Raw genomic sequence first — 24,312 nt, 5'->3', positions numbered from 1 at the left:
ATTATTTTGAGAGTCCTTTAGAACAACATGGTAATTGCTTTGGTTAAAATTTTAGTCCTAATATGATGAGCATCCAAGATATGTATAATAAAAACTATCATATAAAGTGCATTGAATACTATGAGAAGTTTGATACTTGATGATTGTTTTGAGATATGAGGATGGTAATATTTGGGTAATGCTAGTGGAGTAGTTGTGAGTTTGAGGAATACTTGTGTTAAAAGTTTGTGATTCCCGTAGCATGCACGTATAGTGAACCGTTATGTGATGAAGTTGGAGCATGATTTATTTATTGATTGTCTTCCTTATGTGTGGAGGTCGGGATCGCGCGATGGTTAACTCCTACCAACCCTTCCACTAGGAGCATGCGTGTAGTACTTTGTTTTGATAACTTGTAGATTTCTGCAATAAGTATGTGAGTTCTTCATGACTAATGTTGAGTCCATGGATTATACACACTCTCACCCTTCCACTATTGCTAGCCTCTCTTGTGCCGCGCAACTTTCGCCGGTATCATACACCCACCATATACCTTCCTCAAAACAGCCACCATACCTACCTATTATGGCATTTCCATAGCCATTCCGAGATATATTGCCATGCAACTTTCCACCGTTCCATTTATTATGACACGCTCCACCATTGTCATATTGCTTTGAATGATCATGTAGTTGACATCATATTTGTGGCAAAGCCACCATTCTTAATTCTTTCATTCATGTCACTCTTGTTCATTATCCCGGTACACCACCGGAGGCATCCACATAGAGTCATATTTTGTTCTAAGATTCTTGAGTTGTAAGTAGATAAAAGCGTGATGATCTTCATTATTAGAGCATTGTCCCATGTGAGGAAAGGATGATGGACGCAATGATTTCCTCACAAGTTGGGATGAGTCTCCGGACTTTATGAAAAATAAAAGAGGCCAAAGAAGCCCAAATAAAAAAAGAGGCCAAAGAAGCCCACCAAAAAAAAGAAAAAAATGAGAGAAAAAGAGAGAAGGGGCAATACTACTATCCATTTACCACACTTTTGCTTCAAAGTAGCACCATGATCTTCATGATAGAGAGTCTCCTATGTTGTCACTTTCATATACTAGTGGGTATTTTCATTATAGAACTTGGCTTGTATATTGCAATGATGGGCTTCCTCAAATTGCCCTAGGTCTTCATGACCAAGCAAGTTGGATGCACACCCACTTAGTTTCTTTTGATGAGCTTTCATACACTTATAGCTCTAGTGCATCCGTTGCATGGCAATCCCTACTCACTCACATTGATATCTATTAATGGGCATCTCCATAGCCCGTTGATACGCCTAGTTGATGTGAGACTATCTTCTCCTATTTTGTCTTCTCCACAACCACCATCCTATTCCACCTATAGTGCTATGTCCATGGCTCACGCTCATGTATTGCGTGAAGATTGAAAAAGTTTGAGAATACTAAAGTATGAAACAATTGCTTGGCTAAAACCGGGGTTGTGCATGATTTAAATATTTTGTGTGATGAAGATAAGAGCATAGCCATACTATATTATTTTGTAGGGATAACTTTCTTTGGCCATGTTATTTTGAGAAGACATGATTACTTTGTTAGTATTCTTGAAGTATCATTACTCTTATGTCAATATTAAACTTTTGTCTTGAATCTTTCGGATCTGAACATTCATGCCACAATAAAGAAAATTACATTGAGAATTATGCCAGGTAGCATTTCACATCAAAAATTCTGTTTTTATCATTTACCTACTCGAGGACGAGCGGGAATTAAGCTTGGGGATGCTTGATACGTCCCCAACATATCTATAATTTTTTATTGTTCCATGCTATTATATTATCTATTTTGGATGTTTAATGGGCTTTATTATACACTTTTATACTATTTTTGGGACTAACCCATTAACCGGAGGCCCGGTCCAAATTGCTGTTTTTTTGCCTATTTTAGTGTTTCGCAGAAAAGGAATATCAAACGGAGTCCAAACAGAATGAAACCTTCGGGGGAGTCATTTTTGGAACAAACGCAATCCAGCAGACTTGGAGTGGACATCAAGGAAGCAACATGGCGGCCACGAGGCAGGAGGTGCGCCTAGGGTGGTAGGCGCGCCCCCACCCTCGCAGGCCCCTTGTGGCTCCCCTGACCGACTTCTTTCGCCTATATATATATACTCATATACCCTGAAAACATCCGAGAGCACCACGAAACCCTATTTCCACTGCCGCAACCTTCTGTACCCGTGAGATCCCATCTTGGGGCCTTTTCCGGCACTCTGCTGGAGGGGGAATCGATCAAGGAGGGCTTCTACATCAACACCATAGCCTCTCCGATGATGTTTGAGTAGTTTACCTCAGATCTTTGGGTCCATAGTTATTAGCTAGATAGCTTCTTCTCTCTCTTTGGATCTCAATACAAAGTTCTCCTCGATCTTCTTGGATATCTATTCGATGTAATTATTTTTGCGATGTGTTTGTTGAGATCCGAGAATTGTGGGTTTATGATCAAGTTTATCTATGAACAATATTTGAATCTTCTCTGAATACTTTTATGTATGATTTGTTATCTTTGCAAGTCTCTTCGAATTATTAGTTTGGTTTGGCCTACTAGATTGATCTTTCCTGCAATGGGAGAAGTGCTTAGCTTTGGGATCAATCTTGCGGTGTCCTTTCCCAGTGACAGCAGGGGCAGCAAGGCACGTATTGTATTGTTGCCATCGAGGATAAAAAATGGGGTTTATATCATATTGCTTGAGTTTATCCCTCTACATCATGTCATCTTGCCTAATGCGTTACTATGTTCTTATGAACTTAAGACTCTAGATGCATGCTGGATAGCGGTCGATGTGTGGAGTAATAGTAGTAGATGCAGAATCGTTTCGATCTACTTGTCGCAGACGTGATGCCTATATACATGATCATGCCTAGATATTCTCATAACTATGCACTTTTCTATCAATTGCTCGACAATAATTTGTTCACCCACTGTAATACTTATGCTATCTTGAGAGAAGCCATTAGTGAAACCTATGGCCCCGGGTCTATTTTCCATCATATAAGTTTCCAATCTATTTTATTTTGCAATCTTTACTTTCCAATCTATATCGTAAAAATACCAAAAATATTTATCTTATTATCTCTATCATATCTCACTTTTGCAAGTGGTCGTGAAGGGATTGACAACCCCTTTATCGCGTTGGTTGCAAGGTTCTTATTTGTTTGTGCAGGTACGAGGGATTTGAGTGTAGCCTCCTACTGGATTGATACCTTGGTTCTCAAAAACTGAGGGAAATACTTACGCTACTTTGCTGCATCACCCTTTCCTCTTCAAGGGAAAACCAGCGCATGCTCACCTCGAAAACCATCTAAATCCTTCTTGATACCTATTGAGCATGCCTTGGATTTCCCTTGAAGAGGAAAGGGTGATGCAGCAAAGTAGCGTAAGTATTTCCCTCAGTTTTTGAGAACCAAGGTATCAATCCAGTAGGAGGCTACACTCAAATCCCTCGTACCTGCACAAACAAATAAGAACCTTGCAACCAACGCAATAAAGGGGTTATCAATCCCTTCACGGCCACTTGCATAAGTGAGATCTGATAGAGATAATAAGATAAATATTTTTGGTATTTTTATGATATGGATTGGAAAGTAAAGATTGCAAAATACAAAAGATCGGAAACTTATATGATGGAAAATAGACCCAGGGGCCATAGGTTTCACTAGTGGCTTCTCTCAAGATAGCATAAGTATTACGGTGGGTGAAAAAATTACTGTCGAACAATTGATAGAAAAGTGCATAGTTATGAGAATATCTAGGCATGATCATGTATATAGGCATCACGTTCGCGACAAGTACATCGAAACAATTCTGCATCTACTACTATTAATCCACACATCGACCGCTATCCAGCATGCATCTAGAGTATTAAGTTCATAAGAACAGAGTAATGCATTAGACAAGATGACATGATGTAGAGGGATAAACTCAAGCAATATGATATAAACCCCATCTTTTTATCCTCGATGGCAACAATACAATACGTGCCTTGCTGCCCCTGCTGTCACTGGGAAAGGACACCGCAAGATTGAACCCAAAGCTAAGCACTTCTCCCATTGCAAGAAAGATCAATCTAGTAGGCCAAACCAAACTGATAATTCAAAGAGACTTGCAAAGATAACAAATCATACATACAAGAATTCAGAGGAGATTCAAATATTGTTCATAGATAACCTTCATCATAAACCCACAATTCATCAGATCTCGACAAACACACCGCAAAAAGAATTACATCGAATAGCTCTCCAAGAAGATCGAGGAGAACTTTGTATTGAGATCCAAAGAGAGAGAAGAAGCCACCTGGCTAATAACTATGGACCCGAAGGTCTGAGGTAAACTACTCACACATCATCGGAGAGGCTATGGTGTTGATGTAGAAGCCCTCCGTGATCGATTCCCCCTTCGGCGGAGCGCCGGAAAAGGCCCTAAGATGGGATCTCACGGGTATAGAGGTTGCGATGGTGGAAATAGGGTTTCGTGGTGCTCTTAGATGTTTTCAGAGTATATGAGTATATATAGGCGAAAGAAGTCGATCAGGGGAGCCACGAGGGCCCCACATGGGTGGGGGCGCGCCTGCCCCCCTGGGCGCACCTCCTTGCCTTGTGGCCGCCTCGATGCTTCCTTGACGTCCACTCCAAGTCTCCTGCATTGCGTTTGTTCCAAAAATGACTCTCCTGAAGGTTTCATTCCGTTTGGACTCCGTTTGATTTTCCTTTTCTGCGAAACACTGAAATAGGCAAAAAAAACCACAATTTGGACTCGGCCTCTGGTTAATAGGTTAGTCCCAAAAATAGTATAAAAGTGAATATTTAAGTGCATCTAGTGCCCCTTAGTGATTTTGGTGTATTGAAGACTGATAGGTTAAGGGATTGATGTGTTTGTGAGTGTATACATGACTATAAGTCTATGAGGAGTTTGATATTTACAGAGAAAGTCGACCCCTAAAAATGAAGTTCTTCAACTGAAGACTTTGGATTTCTGAAGACTTTCTAAAGACTTTGAAAGTGAAGAAATTGGTGTGACCTTGAAGACAAGGCATTCATTCGAGGAACATGAAGCGTGAAGACTTTTGTTTTCGTAGTTTCGTTTTCTCTTTCTTGAGTCATAGAAAACACAGTACTGTTAAAGGGGGTCGAGGAAATACTAAGGAAAAATTTCCATATGATGCTCAACTCAAAATCCTACACCCACCAATCCCTTCGAGTGAAGCCGTTGGAAATCTCATATAGTTCAGTCATATTCTTCAGTGACAGAGACGAAGTTCTTCCGGTCTCTGAGGAATTTGTTCTGACTGAGGAGTTAGGAATTCGCCAGTGTGCATTGCCTACACAATGAGGAACATGATAGCCCTGAGGATTTTGATAGTCAAAATTCCGACCATTGTTGTGCTATGCGCCAGCGGTTCCAAAATATCTACCCACCTAACGGTGATATCAGACAAGGGCATTTATGTCTTATCATGTCGGGCTGCTCCCTAGGCTATAAATAGTCGCCCCCTTCAACCACTAGCTGGTTGGCTGCTCCGAGAGAAACTGACACTTGTCTATTGAGAGCATCCCATCGTCCGAGGACTTTGAGCGAAAATCATCAAGTGAGAAAAACCCAAAACCCAACACCTACAAACCCAAAGTGATTGAGCATCACTGAAGAGATTGATCATGCGTGGATCCAACACTTGTTTCCTTTGAAGACTGTGCTTCTTCCAGATGGTTAGGTGTCAAGGTCTAGAGCATCCAAGAGGAATTGTGGATCGCCGAATGACCGAGTTTGTGAAGGTTCAGAAGTCACCTGAAGACTTACCACGAGTGTTTGGGCGAGGTCTGTGTGACCTTAGCTCAAGGAGAATATGGTGAGGACTGTGTGTCCGGGACCGAGTGTCCTCGAGTTTAAATACTCAGCCGATCCAACCAGATGTACAACTGAGACAGTAGTTGGAACTGGTCTACCAAATCATTGTCTTCACCAAGCTTACTGGTTCTATTTCCTCAATTCTTTCTTTTCTTCATGTCTATTGTTGTGTGCCTGTTCATATCTATTTGAAGACTTTGACTGAAGACTTTCACAATTTCCTCAGTTCAATTTCTTCAGTCTGTCCGTCTTCTTTCTTGTGTTATCCTGTGTTTACGCTTTCTGTACTCTGTGCTTGTCTTCATCTTGTCATGATGACTATGCTTGTATTCTGTTATGTTTACTTCTGAGTACTTATTCTGCTGCTAGTAGTTCTTCATTTAGGAATTTCCTCACCAGCAAATTCCTCAGTGAAGAATTCATAAAAATCACCTATTCACCCCCCTCTAATCGATATAATGCACTTTCAATTGGTATCAGAGCAAGGTACTCCCTTGTTCTGTGTGATTTTGGTTTAACCGCCTGGAGTTTTAGTTATGTCGACCGCAGGTATGATCAAGGTCTCTGCTGGGTGTCCTACCTTCGATGGAATGGACTACCCCTACTGGAAGAACAAGATGCGAATGCATCTTGAGGCAATTGACAACGATCTCTGGTATGTTGTGGAAAATGGTGTTCCCTCAGTCGCACCTTCTCTGAACGCTACTGATGTGAAGAGATTCAAGCAACTCGATTCTCAAGCGAAGAATATCATATGTGGTCATCTGAGCAAAGGACAGTATGGAAGAGTGAGTGCTTTGGAAACTTCTAAGCTTATCTGGGATAGGCTGTCCAAAGTGAATGAAGGAGTCTCAACTCAACGTGACTCTCGTGTTGACATTCTTTGCAATCTCTTCAACCGCTTCAAAAGACTCGACAATGAAAATGTTCAGCAAACCTTCGATTGCCTCACTGACATCTCAAATGAGCTTCAAGCGCTTGGCGCCACTGACATCACCGACCATGAGGTAGTGAAGAAATTGCTGAGATCGCTAGATTCTTCATTTGATACTATGGCACTGGTGATTCAAGAGCATGCTGACTACAAGTCACTTGATCCCGCTGATATCCTTTAGAGGATAAATACTCATGAGTTCCAGCTCGCTGAGAAAAGAGATCTCTATGGTTCGAGCTATGGCAGATCACGTGCTTTGAAGGCCAAGGCAGTCTCTGAGTCTGAAGATGAAGACTCTGCTAGCAGCCTTGGTGACCCTGAAGAACTGAGCCAGGAACTTGCACTGCTCGTGAAGAAATTTCAGAAGTTCTCTAGACGTGGTCGCTTTGGAAAACCCTCAAGGAGCAATGATTCCTCATCCAGTGACTAGAAGAAGAGGCTATGTCACAAATACAAGAAACCTGGTCACTACATCCAAGATTGTCCTCAGTGGGATAAGGAATCAAAGAAGAAGAAATACAAGGATTACAGTTCTGATGACGCAAAGAAGAAGAAGAAATCTTCAAAGTCTTCATCATCAAAATCCTCGAGGTCTTCATCTTACAAGAAGAGCAGCTCCAAGAAGGCTCGAGCATTCATTGGCAAGGAAATGGACTCTGAGGCAGAATCTGAGGAACATGAGGACGAGGAGGCATATGAGTTGTCTGAGTCTGGTGTGGTGAGCCTAGCTCTCACTACTGCATTCGTCAGCAAGTCTATCTTCAACTCTGAAGAAAAAGACTTCACCAACAAGGCTGATGAAGGCAATGATGACTACGCTCCCACCTATTGCCTCATGGCAAAGGGTGCCAAGGTAACTAAATACGCCTCCTCTGACTCTAGTGAGGATGAATCTGATGAAAATCTCAAACCCAGCTACTCTAAACTTGCTAAAATTGTTGTGAAACAACAAAAGTCCTTTGAAAAGGTTCAAAACATGCTAGACAAAAGTGATGATATGTTGGGTGAAGAAATGGATTGCACTAAAACCTTGATTGAAAATCTTCAGAGACTTTAGTCCAGGTTTGACAATCTTCAAGGTCATCATAACACTCTCTTATCTGATCATGAGAAGCTTTCTTATGAATTTATTCAAAGAAAGCAAGATCTTGAAAAGCTAAGAGTGGATTATGAAGATCTTCAGAAGGAGCACGATTCATTACTTGCTCAGCAAATCAGCGCTACCCAGGAAGAGTTTGTTCCTCCATGTCTGAAGTGCATTGAACGTGAAACTATTAATTCTTCACCTGAATGTTCAAATGCTTCTAATGCTACAAATTCTTCATATGTCTCTGCTATCACTAATTCCTCATCTGAGGACAATGCAAGTATCACTGATGATGCAGGGCTGAAGGAATTGTACATGACATGCATGTACAAAAGCCTCAAAGGGCATCAGACTCTTTGTGATGTGCTCAAAAAGCAGATCCTCAACAGAAACCCTAGGAAAGAGGGTATTGCCTTTGAGAGGAAACTCAATGCTGATGGAACATATTGGAAGCCTGAGCAGTACCCCAAAACCTCATGGGTTGCTGCAAAGGGACCTCCAGTTGATCCATTCAACTTGTCTAGCTTTACATGTGAATCTCCTCATTCTTCTGATGAGTCATTTGACTCTAACTATAAATTGTTCAAAAATTAGAATGGTGAAGTATTTGCTAGATATGTTGGGACTAACTGCAGGAACGGTTCCCCTATGAAGAAAATCTGGGTTCCCAAAAGTTGCCTTGAAAGTCTTCAGGTGAATGTCCTCACAACACCACCCGTGAAGAATAGGAACTCCAGATCAAATTCTTCATATGAACCAAATTCCTCATATGGATGCAAGTCCTCAAGTGGACCAAAGTCCTCACATGGATCAAATTCCTCAAAAGGATCAAAGTCCTCATATGATCATCATCGTGCTAACCCTTCTGTTTCGCAGGGTAGAGCTAAGGGCTATGAATATGTGCATTATTCTTCACATCATTATGTTCATAAGTCCTCGAAGAATTTCTCTACTTATTCATATGCTTACCCTAACCCCTCTTATGTGAAACAAAGTGGACTGGCATCCATGCCACCTTTCTCATATGGTGCTCGCAGAGTGATGAATTCTTTGCCACCCCTCCAGATGTGGGTGGTGAAGAAAAAGAACTAATCTCTTTTGCAGGGTCAGGTCTCCCGTCGTGCTCAAAACGACTAAAGAATTTGCTGGAGACCTGAACAGTGCCTGATAGGACGCATGCTAATCATGATGAAATGAACCTTCATTTCTCATGTCCTCATACTGATTATCTGTTCTAATTTCTTGATGAAATTGACCTGATGATATTGATGTCATATTCTTCACTGATGAAGTATATGAGTTTGTAAGCTGCAGTAATTCATCTGCAGGATGATCAACCCAAAGAAAATGAGTGGGTCCTCGATAGTGGATGTACAAATCACATGACTGGTGACAAGAATCTATTGATGGATGCTCCCTTATCACCGTCAGATCTGAAGCATATCATCTTCGCTGAAAAAGGCAAAAGTCAGGTATTGGGTCTAGGTAAGGTTGCAATCTCTAAGGACATACACATGGACACAGTCATGCTTGTCGAGTCCTTAGGATACAACCTCATGTCTGTCTCAATGCTTTGTGATCTTGATATGGTTGTTGTCTTTGGCAAGTATCATTGTGTTGTGATCTTGGAAGCTGACAATTCCAAAGTCTTCGAAGGCTTTAGGAGAGGAGACTTGTACATTGTTGATTTCTCTACAGGACCACAACCTGCCGTGTGCTTACTTGCGAAAGCTTCAGAATGCTGGCTATGGCATCGACGACTTGGTCATGCTGGCATGAGGAATCTGCACATGCTCGCGAAGAAGAAGCATGTCATTGGCATTGAGAATGTCAAATTCCTCAAGGATCACTTATGCGGAGCCTGTGAAGCTGGGAAGATGACAAAGGCTAAGTATCCAGCGAAGACTATCATGACTACCACTCAACCATTTGAATTGCTTCACATGGTTCTCTTCAGTCCTAATCATTATTCTGCTATTACAAATGATGCATCTCTATATGGCTTTGTTATTGTTGATGATTATTCTCGTTACAATGGGTACACATTGTCACTTACAAACATGAGGTGCAGGAAGTCTTCAAACGATTTTCCACGAGGGCTTCAACCAACTTTGGTGTGAAGATCAAGCACATCAGGAGTGACAATGGAACTGAGTTCAAGAATTCCGGTCTTGATGACTATCTTGATGAACTTGGTATTACTCATGAGTTATATGCTCCCTATACTCCTCAACAGAATGGCATCATGGAGCGCAAGAACAGAACTCTTGTTGAGATGGCTCGCACTATGCTTGATGAATACAAGACACCTCGTCATTTCTAGAGTGAGGCAATTGACATTGCTTGCCACATCATCAACGGAGTATATCTTCACAAATTCTTCAAAAAGACTGCCTATGAACTCCTCACTGACAAGAAACCCAATGTGAGTTACTTCAAAGTCTTCGGTGCAAAATGTTGGATTAGATATCCTCATCACAATTCTAAATTTGCACCGAAAGCACATGAGGGTTTCATGCTTGGTTACGAAAAGGACTCTCACACCTACAAAGTCTTCAACAACGTTCTTCCCAAGGTTGTTGAAACTGTGGATGTGCGGTTCAATGAAACTAATGGCTCGCAAAGAGAGCACCTACCTTCTGTGATAGATGAACCAGCACCTAAGGATTCTATCAAGTTCAAAGCCACTGAGGATGTCATTCCTGCTGAAGAATTGATTCCAGAACGTGATGAACGTCGAGCTAGCGCACCTGAAGAAAATGGTGCTGAGGAAAATGCTCCTGAAGAAAATGCAGATCAAATTCCTCGAAGACTAGCCGCTCAACCTCGTATTGCAAACGAAGTGCAAATCGAGAAGATCTTCGATGACATTGCAGCACCAGGTCCTCTCACACGCTCAAAAGCTTCACATTTATCTAACTTTTGTGGGCACTTTGCATTTGTCTCTATCACAGAGCCCACTAAGGTAGATGAAGCATTTCCGGAGCCTGAGTGGATTCAAGCTATGCAAGAAGAATTACATCAGTTCGAGCTCAACAACGTCTAGGAACTGGTCAAACATCTAGATCCTCGCAAGCACAACATTATTGGCACAAAGTGGATCTACCGCAACAAGCAAGATGAAAATGGCCTTGTGGTGAGGAATAAGGCATGACTTGTAGCTCAAGGCTACACACAGGTTGAAGGAATTGACTTCGACGAAACTTTTGCACCTGTTGCTAGACTTGAGGCTATTCGCATATTACTTGCTTATGCTAACCATCATGATATTATCTTACAAGAAATGGATGTGAAAAGTGCATTCCTCAATGGTAAGCTTGAGGAAGAAGTATATGTTGCTCAATCCCCAGGTTTTGAAGATCCAAAGAATCCCGACAAAGTCTTCAAGCACCACAAGGCCCTGTATGGCCTCAAGCAAGCCCCTCAGACGTGGTATGATACTTTGAAGGAATTCCTCATGAAGAAAGGCTTCAAACCCGGTTCACTCGATCCAACTCTTTTCACTAAGTCTTATGATGGTGAATTGTTTGTGTGTCAAATATATGTTGATGATATCATTTTCGGCTGTACTGACCAATGATATAGTGATGAATTTGCCTATATGATGAGTGAAGAATATCAAATTTCTATGATGGGAGAGTTGAAATTCTTTTTAGGTGTTCAAATTCGTCAATGGAGAAATGGAATATTCATATCTCAGGAGAAATACCTCAAGGACGTATTGAGGAAATTCGGCATGCAAGATTGCAAAGGGGTCAAAATTCCAATGCCCACAAATGGCCATCTATGCACTGAAGAAAATGGTAAAGACTTCGATCAAAAGGTATGCCGCTCCATGATTGGTTCTTTATTGTACCTATGTGCATCTAGGCCGGATATTATGCTTAGTGTTTGCATGTGTGCCCGATTTCAAGCTACACCGAAGGAATCACACCATAAGGCTGTGAAGCATATTCTTCGATACTTAGCTCACACACCAACGCTTGGATTATGGTATCTGAAGGGATCTACTTTTGACCTCATTGGATATTCAGACTCTGACTATGCTGGCGATCGCGTGGACCGCAAGTCAACATCTGGTACATGTCATTTCCTCGGACGATCTTTGGTCTGTTGGTCCTCGAAGAAACAGAACTGCGTATCTCTCTCCACTGCAGAAGCTGAGTACATTGCTACTGGATTGTGCTGTGCTCAACTACTATGGATGAAGCAAACACTCAAGGACTATGGCGTCAACATGAATAATGTGCCTCTCTATTGTGACAATGAGAGTGCCATCAAGATTGCTCATAACCCAAATCAGCACTCGAAGACCAAGCACATCCAAATTCGTCATCATTTTCTTCGTGACCATGTGTTGAAGGGCGACATCTCCATTGACCACGTCAGCACTAAAGATCAGCTGGCCGATATCTTCACTAAGCCCTTGGATGAGAAGAGATTTAGCAAGTTGCGGTGTGAGCTAAATATCTAGAATCTTCGAATGTTCTCTGAAATGGACACACCTCCTAACACTTATGTTGACTTGATGACTTAGATGCGCAACACACAAAGTAACGTTTTCTTCAATCAATGAAGACTAACCCTCTAAGTGTGAAGAAATTAATGAAGAAATTGATTCTCAGAGCCCTACGACAATTGTACACGGTGTCTGAAATCAGCTTTCTTATACGGTGGGTTACGCCACCAACCAAAGTTGAAAATCTTCAATATGAGTTTTTCTTCGTTTTTGAAATTCCTCAGTTTTTTAAATTCTTCAACTTTGCATTGTCTTCACTCTTTCCGGTGTTCTTCTTCTTTTGAATATATATATATATATATGTATGTATATATATATATATATATATATATATATATATATATATATATAAGTTTAATGTCCTCTACAGCATTCACTTATTGTTATTTCTTCAAGTTGATTTCTTTTGCTAAGTGAATGTGATTGCACCCTTCCCCCTCTATGCTAAACTCAGCCCACTCTATTCACAAATTCCTCATATGCGTTCTATTTGAAACTCGTTCAAATTCTTCACTGTGTCCTTGACAGCTGAAGAAATTGCGAACGGAACTTTTAACTTATCTTATCTGAATTTTCAGCTTTGCCGCTCAAACCGTTCCGCTTCTCACGACAATACTTATCTATTCACCCATGATCCTACACGATCGCCACCTCTCAGTACGTGGGTGACACATGTCAAGCGAATGAGAAGGGGCCAGGGGCATGTTCGTCTGATTTCCTCGGTTGAACAATTTTTTTCACTCCCTCTATAAATACCCCTGTCTCTTCCTCACTTCATTTTCACCTCGCTCGTGCTCTCTCCCACTCGAGCTTCCCAAAACCCAAGCGCTGCCGCTACTTCATCGTCGCCGGTGAGGAAGAGCTTCACTACCTCGACCTCGTCATCGTCATACTCGTGCCGGTTGCGGATTTCTTCACTCCGCCGCCGCCGTAGCCGTCTTCCTCTGCCAAGTTAGGGCGTGGAAGATCTAACCTAACGAACTTCACATCTGTTCTTCCCAGTTCGTCGTGATCTTCACTTCGGGTAATTAAAGTTACTTTTACTGCTCGCTTTGATTCTCAAGCTTTCCTAAAAATCTTCAAAGGTGTTTTTCTTCAAATCTTCACACACATGAACACCTCACACGTCATCTGCTCTTGATTCGTTTCTCTAAGAAATGATTTTCTTCAAGATTCCTCAATTGTGGGGATTCTCAATCTATACAATTCTGGAATCTAAGACAAAGAACGCTTAGTGAAATTCCTCAAGACTCACCTGGTCAAATTCCTCAGACTACTCCTTCAAAGTCCTTAGCTCCTCCGTCAAAGTCTTCAGCTGCTCCGACAAAATCCTCGGCACTTGTGCATCTCGCCACGTGCCAAAGGACTCAAGGCTTCTCTATTGCCTCAGGAGCATCTGCAAGCTCCTTGGCTGCTCGTAATTCTTCAGCAGGCCCCTCTCTGCTAAAGAAAAAGGCCACTACTAGACGAGGCACTCGACCAAGTCCTCACAAGAAGCAGGTCGCCTTCCATGTACCCTCTGATGATGATGAGGCTAATGATGAAGAACTTGCCGAAATCATCAGAGACAGGCAAGCCGGGCCGCTAGAGCCAAAGGCAGCAATGTGCCGCTGATGCTGGATCCAAAGTTGATCCTCGACTACAATGACCTGTGGCACAAGGATCCTAACACACCTTTGCCGGAGATGAACCTCACTCCTGGTCAAAGTCATGTTCTTACTACCTTCATTGAGGAAGAAAAATGGAAATTTGAACAAGGCAGAAGTTTGAAGAAAGCACAGTACAAGAAACAACGCTACCTCAAGAACAATGTCCTCACTCTCACTCCTGATCAGCTCCTTGCCTTGCAAGTTGAAATCAAACAGCTGAGTGATGAATTTGATCGCTACCATGCTAATTGGAAGGGCGCCAAGGTGCATTTCGTCAATCTGACGAAGAAATTCACTTCAAGTGTTGCTCCACCTGTGCACGTTGAAGTTACTCAAGCTGAGGCATCTGCTTAGCCTATTGAAGAAAATGCCAGCACCGCTGATGACAATCAGGCTGCTGAAGAAAATGAGAGCACCAGGGCTGATGACTCCATTCCAGTCGCTGAAGATATTGCCAGGGCATCCACTAGTGATGCGCCTGAGGAAAGTGAACAAATCAGGACAGCTGCATCAGTTGTGTCTGAGGAAAATGAACCAAAGTCCTCTGTACCTCTTGTGCCTACACCAACACCGATCCTTCCATCTGCATCAGATGTGAAGAAGACCAAGGCTGCAGAACGTGCAGCTGTGAAGAAAAGGAAGGCATCAACTTCTTCAAATTCTTCAGCTCTGAAGAAGATGAAGACTCTGATCAGTTCAATTGACAATCCAATTGATGTTGTTCCAGTCTCATCAATGTCATCAAAGGACCTTGTTCCATTTGTTGAAGATTATGTGATTCTTGATGAATCTGACGAAGAAACTCTTTCTGCTGCTTCGTCACAGCAGTTGGATGAAGAAATTGAAGTGGATAAGATCCCTTCAACCCCAGTCATTTCCTCACCTATGCCTCAGTTTACTGCTGAAGAGGCAGGTGTTAAAGAAATTGAGAATGAGGATGTGGACATTGGGTGTACCACTCCTGTGCTCAATGATGAATTTTGGGATAGTCAATATCCAAACTCTCCAATGTTCACTCCACTCCAAGCTATTCCCCAGTCCCTTGCCGCCACTGAAGTGCAAATGGGATCTAAAGAACCTCATGCAACCCCAAGTGTTCATGATGAAGTTCCAGCCACTAGTGCTGAAGAAATTGTCAATGAAGAATTGACAACCCAGGGTGAAGCTGTAGAAGAGCCTGAAATTCCTCAGCCTGAGGAACCTGAGATTGCGATTCCTGAAGTGGTGCTGCAATTGACCGACACTCCTCAGCCCAAGCCAAAGGATCCCTTCTCCAAGAAGCAAAAATTCAAGGCTGATGATTTCTTCGGCGAGCACGTATTCTTCATGGACTTCAACCCCTATGACAATGCTCGTCTCAAAAGGAAGTGTTTCTGGACTGCCAGCCAGGACAACTTCTATTCCTTAGTGCTCTTCAACAAGGACAAAGTCTTCGACCATGAGCATATTCCTCATGTGGACATGGAATCCATGCCTTGCTTCTCTCAAGTCCTCGACATGATTCATGATGCTGGCTTGCTCAATTTCTGCTCTGACATAGTTGATTGGAATGAAGAGCTTATTCTTCAGTTCTACGCAACTTTGCATATCACATGCGATGCTGCTGGCGTCAACTCGTGGGTGTTGGACTTGATGACCAAAAACACTCATTACAAGGCACTAGCCTCTGAATTGCTTTGTGCCCTACCAATCAGTCCTCCACCTGAGGGTGCTCGTTGTCTGTATGATGAGCCTGAACTCACTGATCACTATATGCAAGTGCTCATGAAGCCGCTGAAGCCAGGACAAGCTCCAAGGACCAAATTCCTCATGAAGGAATTGCTCTATGTGCCAAGAACAATCTACCGCATTCAGACGAAGACCATGAGTCCCATCAAAGGCCATGACTCATCCGATGAAGAAATTATCGGAATGATGAAGAATATGCTTTTCAACATCATGCATGGCATCCCCATAAATTATCATGATTTCTTCATGCGGACTCTGGCGAATGTTGCACTTTCTCCATTTGAGATGAAGCCTTACGCTCCGTGGATCATGAGATTCCTCAGAACAAGGTCTTCACTCAACTACAAGGCTGATTTTCATAATCACCTCAGCTACTTGCCCCCTATTGAAGTCCTCAAGCGGACAATTTCCTCATCTGATGAGAAGGGCAAGTCACCAGCCGTGATCGATGAAGGCCTTCGTCCATTGGATGGTCAGTTCCGCAAAGCTGCATCTTACTCCACCAATGATGACTCTGCCACTCGTGATACTGCTGCCAATGCTACCAAGACAAGTCCTCAAGCTACTGCTCCTCGTGTGCTGACTGATCGTGAACTGCTGATAAGTCTTCACCAGAAGGTGGATCAAAACTACAAGTGGGTTAAGCGTCAGTTTGGCTCTATTCTTCACAACATGACTTCTACACATAATGCAGTGAAGAAAAACCACTACTACCTCCATGAAGTGTTTGATCGCACCTGGGCTATTCTGTCACATCTATATGGTGAAGAAGATCTGAAGCAAATGGGCTTCAAGGAAGACTTTGACTGGTCTGCACCTCCACCGAAGAGATTCAAGAAAGTCAAGGTTCCTTCCTTGGTGGCCAGCTCATATTCTTTATCACGCGCCACGGACGAGCATGAAGACTTGGACGACACTGCAGCATGCCCTACAATGACTCAACACCCTGACGACGCTAGTGCTCCTCCATCATCATGATATTCTTCAGGGGCGTTAGTCCTTAGTTTCAACCCTTTTGGTCATTCGATGACAAATGGGGAGAAATTTGAGTTAGTCTTCAAGCGGGTCTATCTTATATGGGCATTTTTTGCTAAGTTACAACTCTCGTTCTTCTGATGACTTTGCTGGATCGAGTTGTAATCTTAAACTCTATGGTGACCTGATACTTTTGTTGTGTTCTTCTGCATGCTTACTCCTCATTAATGTTAATGCACGCATGCTGAATTACATCAGTCACCATATTTCATCATGCATTTCAAATTCTTCATATTATATATCAAATACGTGTATGAATTACAAGATATAGGGGGAGATATCCATGATTATACTCTTCAAGTGTGCATTGCTTCAAAAGCAAATTCCTCACTATGCACATCTTCAGGGGGAGTTCTTCTATATCTTGCAATCAAATTCCTCAATATCAGTATTTACACTTCACATGTTTATCCCCGTTGAAAAGTTAACCTATATTGTCATCAATCACCAAAAAGGGGGAGATTGTAAGTGCATCTAGTGCCCCTTAGTGATTTTGGTGTATTGAAGACTTATAGGTTAAGGGACTGATGTGTTTGTGAGTGTACACAGGACTATAAGTCTATGAGGAGTTTGATATTTACAGAGAAAGTCGACCCCTAAAAATGAAGTTCTTCAACTGAAGACTTTGGATTTCTGAAGACTTTCTGAAGACTTTGAAAGTTAAGAAATTGGTGTGACCTTGAAGACTAGGCAATCATTCGAGGAACATGAAGCGTGAAGACTTTTGTTTTCGTAGTTTCATTTTATCTTTCTTGAGTCAAAGGAAACACCGTACTGTTAAAGGGGGTCGAGGAAATACTAAGGAAAAATTTCCATGTGATGCTCAACTCAAAATCCTACACCTACCAATCCCTTCGAGTGAAGCCATTAGAAATCTCATACAGTTCAGTCATAGTCTTCAGTGACAAAGACAAAGTTCTTCCGGTCTCTGAGGAATTTGTTCTAACTGAGGAGTTAGGAATTCGCCAGTGTGCATTGCCTACACAGTGAGGAACATGATAGCCCTGAGGATTTTGATAGTCAAAATTCCGACCATTGTAGGCATTTAGGAATTTCCTCACCAGCAATTTCCTCAGTGAAGAATTCATAAAAATCGCCTATTCACCCCCCTCTAGTCGATATAATGCACTTTCAGTATAATAAAGCCCATTAAACATCCAAAACAGATAATATAATAGCATGGAACAATCAAAAATTATAGATACGTTGGAGACGTATTAAGTATCAATCTTGGATGTTTTATATGCAATTATATATATCATTTTTGGGACTAACCTATTAACTTAGTGTCAAGTGACAACTGTTTTTTTGCCTATTTTTGGTTTTCCAGGAAATTAGTACCAAACGAAGTCCAAATGCCATGAAACTTTTTGACAATTTTTTGGACATAAAGACCCTGGAAACTTCGGGAGGAGGCCAGAAGATGAAGGAGTGGGCCACGAGCCACATGGGCGCACCTTGTGCCTCATGGGCCCCTCGTTCCTCCATTTGACCTAATTTCAACTCTATAAATTCTCTAAAATCAGGAAACCAACAGAGAGCCACCTAAAAAACTCTTTCTGCCGCCACAGCCTTCGGTTCTCGTGAGATCTCATCTGGAGGCCTTTTCCGGCACTCTGCCGGAAGGGGGAAACAATCACGGAGGGCCTCTACATCAACCTTGTCGCCCTTTCGATGATGTGTGAGTAGTTTACCATAGACCTACGGGTCCATAACTAGTAGCTAGATGGCTTCTTCTCTCTCTTTGATCTTTAATACAATGTTCTCCACAATGTTCTTGGAGATCTATTTGATGTAATCCTTTTTTGCATTGTGTTTGTTGGGATCCGATGAATTGTGTGTTTATATTATTTGAGTCTTCTTTGAACTCTTTTATGGATGATTACTATAGCTTTGTATTTTTTCCTGATTTATTCATTTGGTTTGTCCAACATGGTTTATTCATCTTGCAGTGGGAGAGGTGCTTTGTGATGGGTTCGATCTTCGGTGCTCAATTTCAGTGACAAAAGGGGACATGACACGTATTTGTATAATTGCCATTAAGGCTAAAACTATGGGGTTTATTCATATTGATTGGATTTACTTTCTCTACATCATGTCATCTTGCTTAAGGTGTTACTCCGTTCTTTATGAACTTGATACTCTGATGCGTGCTGAATAGCGGTTGATGTGTGGAGTAATAGTAGTAGATGCAGGCAGGAGTCGGTCTACTTGTCTCGGGCGTGATGCCTGTATACATGACCACTGCCTTGGAATCATAATTATTCGCTTTTCTATCAATTTCCCAACAGTAATTTGTTTATCCACCATAAGCTTTTTGCTCGAGAGAGAAGCCTCTAGTGAAACTATGGTCCCCGGGTCTATCTTATCATATATTAAAATCCAAAAATGCCTTGCTGCAATTTATTCAATTTTATTTTTTGTGTGTTTTTGTTTATCTACCTATCACTAGGAGATTTGATCCTTGCACTAACCGCCAAGGTATTGACAACCCCTTGTTTCCGTAGAGTGCATGTATTTGTTATTTTATGTGTATGTGTTGTTCACGAGGTGTCACGTGGTTCTCCTACTGGATTGATAACCTTGGTTCTTAACCAAGGGAAATACTTATCTCAACTATACTGCATCATCCTGTCCTCTTCGGAGAAATCCCAAAGCAACTCACAAGTACTCCCTCCGTTCCAAAATAGATGACTCAACTTTGTACTAACTTCAGTACAAAGTTAGTACAAAGTCGGGTCATCTATTTTGGAATGGAGGGAGTAGTAGGAAGAATTTCGGGCGCCGTTGAGACATCACCAACATCAATCAAGTACCACCGCGTAAACTTTCATCTCCTTGCATTTACTTTTATTTGCCATTTTCCTCTCATTTTCATCTTCCCCGCTTCTAAAACATTTTCATAAAGACACAAAAATATTTTCCGTTTGCCTTTTGCTTGTTTTCTTGCTTGAAGTTTCTATCATGTTGGAATTTGATAAAGTTATCATTGAAAGTGCTAGTGAGGATAGCACTAGTGAGACTCTTGAGGGAAAACTTGAATCTTGTGTTCTTAATCATGATCCTTTGGAAACTAAAGCTCCCACCAATTTCAAAACTAAAATCTATCATGTGGGTAGCGGGAATATTATTGGGAAGAATATTATTCAGGAGTTCTTTGATTGCACGAGAGTTATACCCATAATTAGTGGATCAATTCTTGATAAAACAAATTGCTATGTGGATGCTATTGCTACGCTTGTGGTCAAGTTAGAAAGATTTTTTTTGCATATTCATCCGGCACTACAAAAGATATTTTATGAACTTCCCAACATCCATGATCCTAAAATTTAAATGATTGCTACTATTATCCTTCTGCGTGAATTTGACTACATAATCCGGGAAGCTAGAGAAATCTTTGCTTACTATAGGATAAATTTTGAGCACCTACAATAGAAGAAATTCTCCATGATAAAGACACGATACGTAGTTTGTAATCTAAAGATTATTTTGCTTATAGTGAAAATCTTAGGAGGAGAGTCCCTTATGCCGAAGTTATTAAAACATTGTACCACCATACTTGTGATAAATTGGAGTGGATCACTAAGGGAATTAATGAGGGATTTGGTAATAATTATTTTGAGGAAATGGCTAGGGAACCTATTGATGATGAAATACATGTTTTATATGAGGATGTTTATGGTGATGATTCAGAATATGAATGTTAAAATCACCAAACAAAGTCCTTACAATAGTTTAAGTTGTCCTACTAGGAAAGAAGAACATGAGAAGTGATATTTATTAAGAAAAGTTTTGGAAGATTTGATTAAAAAGGACTTGGGAATGAAAGATGACAACCCTTAAAACTATGCATCACTCATAGCTAGGGGCGTAAAACAATAGCGCTTGTTGGGAGGCAACCCAATAGATATCTCTATTTTTTTTTATCTTTTCCTGTTTTTTGGTGTGCACACAATTACGTTACTGTTATGGTTGTGTTTTTGTGTTTAAATTAGTGGTTGTGCCAAGTAAAGCCTTTGGGACAATTTGGATGATAGTTGCTAAACAGAAACTTTTTTGCCTAGTAGCAGAATTGTTGAGATTCATTGGAGTGTGATAAAATTCTAAATTTTTAGACAAGATTGATATAAAAATTGCCCATGTTGTCCCAATTTTTCAGAATTTTTGGAGTTAAAAAAGTATGGTCATTGTTCGAATCATTACAGACTGTTCTATTTTTGATAGATTCTGTTTTTGTTGCATTGTTCTTGTTTTGATGAATCTATGGATTGTATTGTGGGTATAAGCCATGGTGAAGTTATAATATAGTAGTTATTATGCAATAATAAAATGTGAATGGGTTTACAACAGTACCAAAAGTGGTGATTTGCTTGTTATACTAACGGATATCACGAGTTTTCTGTTGAGTTTTGTGTGTTGAAGTTTTCAAGTTTTGAGTGAGATCACTATGGATGAAGGACTAAGGAGTGGCAAGAGCCTAAGCTTGGGGACACTCGAGGCACCCCAAGGTAATATTCAAGCACTCCTAAGCATCTAATCTTGGGTATGCCCATGAAGGCATCCCCTCTTTCTTCTACCAACTATCGGTAAATTACTTGGAGCTATATTTTTATTAATCACATGATATGAGTTTTGCTTGGAGCGTTGTATATTATATGAGTCTTTGCTTTGTTTGCTTTTTAGTTTGCCACAATCATATTTGTTGCACACACCTTTTAGAGAGGGACACACATTATTCGTAATTTGTTAGAATACTCTATGTGCTTCACTTATGTCTTTTGAGCTAGGCAATTGCTCTAGTGCTTCACTTACATCTTTTAGAGCACGGTGGTGGTTATATTTTAAAGAAATAGTTGTAGCATCATGCTTCACTTATATCATTTTGAGAGTTTATAATAGTAATGGCAATATGCACAAGTTATGAATTTGGTCCTAGTATGATAGGTATTCAAGAGGGATATAATAAAAACTTTCATGTAGATCCCCGAATATGATAAGTTTGATTCCTTGCAATAGTTTTGCACTATAAAGATGGTAATATGTCGGAGGTACTAGTGAATGATTCTGGTTTAGTAAGAATATTGGAGTTAAGGTTTGTGATTCCTGAAGCATGCATTTATGGTCTCTCATTATGCTAAGAAGTTGGAGCATAATTTATTATTGAGTGTCGATTGCTTGTATTTGCGTTGAAGATTATCCGAAGAGGAGAGGATGATGTAGCAGCAATGGTAAGTATTTCCGTCAGTTATGAAACCAAGGTTATCAATCCAGTAGGAGAACGAAGCAAAAAAAATGTAAATAGCACCTTGATATCTACTACACAACTTTATTCTTGTAGACTCGTGTTGGGCCTCCAAGCGCAGAGTTTTGTAGGATAGTAGCAATTTTCCCTCAAGTGGATGACCTAAGGTTTATCAATCCGTGGGAGGAGTAGGATGCAGATGGTCTCTCTCAAACAACCCTGCAACCAAATAACAAAGAGTCTCTTGTGTCCCTAACACACCAAATACAATGGTAAATTGTATAGGTGCACTAGTTCGGTGAAAAGATGGTAATACAAGTGTAGTAATGATAGCAGATATTGATTTTTGTAATAGTAACAATAAAAAACAACAAGGTAGCAAGTAACAAAAGTGAGCACAAACGGTATTGCAATGCTTGAAACTGAGGCCTAGGGTCCGTACTTTCACTTGTGTAATCTCTCAGCAATGCTAATATAATCGGATCATATAACCATCCCTCAACGTGCAATGAAGAATCACACCAAAGTTCTTATCTAGCGGAGAACATAAGAAGAAATTGTTTGTCCTTTTCAAGAGTTCATACTAAAATAAAACTAAGTTATCCTCTTCGATCGATCTATCCAAGAGTTCGTACTAAAATAACACCATATGATACACATCAACCAACTCTAATGTCACCTAGGTACTCTAATGTCACCACGAGTATCCGTGAGTTGAATATACGATATGCATCAAACAATTTCAGATTCATAGTACTCAATCCAACACAAAGAATCTCAAAGAGTGCCCCAAGATTTCTACCGGAGAAACAAAGACGAGAACATGCATCAACCCCTATGCATAGATTACCGTAATGTCACCTCGGGAATCCGCAAGTTGAGTGCCAATACACATATCAAGTGAATCAATATGATATCCCTTGTCACCACAGGTATTCATAGCAAGACATACATCAAGTGTTCTCAAATCCATTAAAGTATTCAGTCCGATAATAATGAAATCTCAAAGGGAAAACTCAATTCATCACAACAAGATAGAGAGGGGGAAACACCATATGATCCAACTATATTAACAAAGCTCGTGACACATAAATATCGTGCCAAATCAAAAACACGAGAGAGAGAGAGAGAGAGAGAGATCAAACACGTAGCTACTAGCACAAACCCTCAGCCTCGAGGGTGGACTACTCCCTCTCCCTCATCATGGTGGCTGCCGGGATGATGAGGATGGCCTTTGGTGATGATTTCCCCCTCTGATAGGGTGCCGGAACGGGATCCCGATTGGTTTTTCATGGGTAGGGTTATTTCTGGGGGTTTCTGTATTTGTAGGATTTTTGGCGTTGGTTTCATGCGAAGATGGGCTTCGAGGGGCCCACCACCCACTAGCACACGAGCAAGGCCCCTGGCGCGCCCAGGTGGGTTGTGGAGACCTGGTGGCTCTTTTGGCCTGCCCACTAAGCTTCTAGTGCCTCTTTTCTTCCAAAAAAATCGTCAAAAAGTTTCGCTGCATTTGGAGAACTTTGATTTTTGCATAAAAAACAGCACCACAGTAGTTCCGCTGAACACATCGCCGGTCCATGTTATTTTCATTTAAATCATATAAAATTGCACCCAAACCATATAAAATTGTTGGAAACATGGCATCAATACTTCATAAATTATAGATACGTTGGAGACGTATCAGCATCCCCAGGCTTAATTCCTGCTCGTCCTCGAGTAGGTAAATGATAAAAGAAATAATTTATGAAGTATGAATGCTAGCATAGTGCATAAGTTCGATCAATGATAATTTCAATCACTTTTCCTAGCATCATAACAGCAACTCTTTCTCATAAAACTCATCATGATAAAGTAGCAATCAATTCACATGTTACGGTTCAAACAATGCCTTCTCTTGAAACTTAACAACCTACGTTCTTAGTCACGAAACAATTGCAATTCAACTTATTCTCGACAAAGTCTAAGTAAGAGCTCCACGTACTCAATCATCATATATTCTTCTATGATTGCTAGTACTCAATGCATATTTTAAGAACAAATGGCATCCATCGAACACAGAGAAAGATAGGGGCTTAAAGTTTCACCTCCCAACTCATTTATCATAGAGATAATTGTCAACAATAATAAATCATGATCAAATATATTTGAATGGCCATATGTTCCTAGATATTTCCCCATCACACGATGCTTGCCAACTAGAGAATAATTGAGGTTGAAATGAG

The sequence above is a fragment of the Triticum dicoccoides genome, chromosome 4B (genome assembly GCF_002162155.2).
Source record: "Triticum dicoccoides isolate Atlit2015 ecotype Zavitan chromosome 4B, WEW_v2.0, whole genome shotgun sequence".
Taxonomy (NCBI): domain Eukaryota; kingdom Viridiplantae; phylum Streptophyta; class Magnoliopsida; order Poales; family Poaceae; genus Triticum; species Triticum dicoccoides.
The sequence above is the reverse complement of the archived record's forward strand: the minus strand, read 5'-3'. Positions refer to the sequence as shown.